Source organism: Wolffia australiana, chromosome 5 (assembly GCF_029677425.1).
Source record: "Wolffia australiana isolate 7733 chromosome 5, ASM2967742v1".
Lineage (NCBI taxonomy): Eukaryota > Viridiplantae > Streptophyta > Magnoliopsida > Alismatales > Araceae > Wolffia > Wolffia australiana.
In genome coordinates, this window is record NC_135839.1 from 1,244,242 (window position 1) to 1,247,540 (window position 3,299).

Consider the following 3,299-nt stretch of genomic DNA (forward strand, 5'->3'; position numbering starts at 1 on the left):
AAACTAAAGAGAATCGAACCATGGCAGAGGAAGGATACCAGCATGAAGATAGAAGAAGAACAATGTTAGACAGATCCACTCCATCAGGGAGCATAAGGCAAACTGATATCAATATAAATGTGGGAGAAGGAGTCATGTTCAGGTATGACAATGCTTTAAGCAATTCTGTACCTGAATTCAATGGTCATTGTTCACAAAATCCTATAGAATTTTTAGATGAATCCCCTATTAGATGTTCTTCTCAAAATGTACCAGGTCTGTCTACTGATGCTTTAAAAATGAAATATTTTCCATTAACTTTAAAAGACAAAGCTTTCGCATGGTATCAAAATCTAGGAATTACATTTAGATATTGAGAAGAAATGCAAAATAAGTTTGTAAAAACATTTTATCCAATTTCCAAAACAATTTTTTACACAAGACAAATTTATAATTTTCATTATCACGAGAACGAGGCATTTTGTGAGGCATGGGAAAGATTTAATGATTTAATTACAAAATGTCCTCATCATGGTATTGAAAATTGTCAATTTGCTCAAATAATTTATGGATCATTGTCGCATTTTATGAAAAATAAAGTAACTCTAGCTACTGGAGGAACTTTTTTATACTGCTAATGAAGATGAAGCTTTTGATATGCTAGAGAGAGTACCAGAAACTGACTTGCGGGAAATAGGAGCCAACCACAATGGAAGGAACTCTGATGTGATACGACGACGGCCGGGATCGATCGGCGCGTTTCACGTCACAGGGTTATGATGCGAATGTATGGGATGTAAGCCGAATGATGAGAAAATACGAATGAGCAGATAAGGACTTGACGGATAGCGACGTCGGCCGTACCGATCAATGAGAGACGAGTGAACCTAAGATCAAACTCCCAATGACCCGCTGGACCTACTAGATGTCTACTAAGTGAGGGGCATCTAACAGCCCTGGAGCGTTCGACGTCCAAGTCGGATGACAGTCCGTCTACCACAAGAATCCCTATGCTCGACAAGGTGGCTACTCCTATCCGATGATGTTCGAGAATATCACGGTAGTGGACGCGATAGGGGAAGACGAGACTGTCGAAGATAATAATACTGGAGTTTATAGAGGGGAGACGAGACTGAACTTTGTATCGCTTAGTCCAAGGCGTCCAAGTCGTCGAGCGGATGCTTAGTGTCGGGTCGTGCGGACGAGTGTCGTTGGCGAGACAAACTGCGCGGACGGTGCGGTCGTAACTACCAGCAGAGAGCTGAGTCCACGGGTGGCGTGCAACAAAAGTCGGAGCAGAGGGCGCACAAGGCGCGGGCTTGGCTGGCGCACGGCGTAGTCGTGTGGGCGGGCAAGACAGCGAACCAAGTATCGTGGGAATAGTCGTGGGGGTGGGGCAGAAAACCAAGTAATCGGTTATGGCGTAGAGGGTGGGAATCATGAAATCAAGAAAGATGAGGGCGAATGGGAGAACGAAGGGGAATCAAAGAGATATGATGAGATCAAGAAATCAAGAAATCATGAAATCAAGAATTCAAGAAATCAAGAAATCAAGAAATCAAGGGGAAAGAAAGTGGGCGATCAAGAAAGACAAGAGGATGCGGTTGGGGATCAAGAAACGATGGGGAAAGGAGGGTGGGCAATCAAGAAAGGCAAGACGAGGCGGTTGGGAATCAAGAAACGATGGCTGAAAGGAGGGTAGGCGATCAAGAAAGGCAAGACGAGGCGGTTGGGAATCAAGAAACGATGGGGAAAGGGGGGTGGGCGATCAAGAATCAAGAAACGATGGGTAAAGGAGGGTGGGCGATCAAGAAAGGCAAGACGAGGCGGTTGGGAATCAAGAAACGATGGGGAAAGGGGGGTGGGCGATCAAGAATCAAGAAACGATGGGGAAAGGAGGGTGGGCGATCAAGAAAGGCAAGACGAGGCGGTTGGGAATCAAGAAACGATGGGGAAAGGGGGGTGGGCGATCAAGAAATGGTGGAAGGGTGGAAAAAGGTACCAAGAAATGGCTTTCTTGAACTGTAACAACCAAGAACCCTCCAAGAAAAAGAAGTTCTTGACGGATCTGGGGTGTGCTCCCTCGACGGAGCAGATTTCCCCGGTTGATGGCGTGTCGGCGACGCTTCTTGAATCTCCCAAGACCCCCGGAGTAATCTCGACGAAGGCCTCTTTCGATTCTTGATGGCGGCGGCTTCTTGAAACTCTTTCCTCGCACCGGAGTGATCTCGACGGCGCGCTTTAACACATCTCCCTCGGAGTGATCTCGACGGGGAGACGTGGGCTCTACCCACGGAGTGATCTCAACGTGGGGTGGGGCTAGCCAAACCCCCTACACTACTCTCTACGATAGGGGGGAGAGGAATTGTGAATAAACTTTTCAACAATGACTCCAAGGTGTTCCTTGGGCATGCCATCCCCTTATATAGTGAGGATGGGTGCCAAGTGAACGTGGGAGAGGACGAACCGTCGCGAGACGTGGTTCGGCCTCCCTTACAAATTCAAAATACAAACATAGAAAGTAAAAATGACGAGGACGGGGCCCAACAACATTGGCCCAGTCCACGAATCCAAAAATACAAACACACATGAAAATGAGCATAAGTAAAAAGATAAAAGTTCTTACGCGGGGTACTTAAACCCCGGGTGGCGAGCGTCGGCGCGAGCTGCTCGGCGTGGCTGACGATATCCCGTCGCGTCATCCTCGAGATGGTTCTTCGTCATCGTGGCATCGTCCTCGAGATGGTCCTCCATCAAACTCACAGCCGAAGAGAGGAGGTGCTTTGCAAGTCAACATCAAAGAATCAAAATTACATTTAGGAATCAAAGAGACAAATGGGAAATTAGAAGAGCTAACCTCAACGTTGAAAAATACTTTTCTAAATAATCTTCCTTTTCTTAAAGCTTAAATCTGCTCTCTCTGTTTCACCAAGGATCATAAAGATGGAGCTTGTCAGCCCATAGAGGAAAAGGTTAATGCATTCAATCAACAACAACCTTCATGGGCTGGACAGAACAGAAACAACTATAATGCAGAAAGCTTCAACCAAGGAAATAAACTGAAATTTCAACCAAAACTCTAGTTTCAGAATTGACCTCAGCAACCCTACCAGGTTCAATCACAACCACTTCAAGTTTTTGCTTCACTAACTCCTGTGATTTCAGATATGATAGAAAAACAGAATCAAAAGCTTAGAATAGAGATGGAAGTGCGTATCCAAATGATGATGGACTTTTCAACCAAGCAGATGTTAGAATCTCAAGAGCAAACCAGAAGATTGCTAGGGAGCTTCAGAATGGGATCACTTAAACATGGAGGT

The 3,299-nt window shown here is 45.6% G+C and overlaps 1 non-coding gene across 1 annotated transcript; it reads right to left on the reverse strand.

The window, feature by feature from the left end:
* Positions 1-412: 412 nt before the first annotated feature.
* Positions 413-517, reverse strand: LOC144704021 (small nucleolar RNA R71). Its single transcript, XR_013581713.1, has one exon. It is a non-coding gene; the product is annotated as a small nucleolar RNA R71 (small nucleolar RNA).
* Positions 518-3,299: the final 2,782 nt, after the last annotated feature.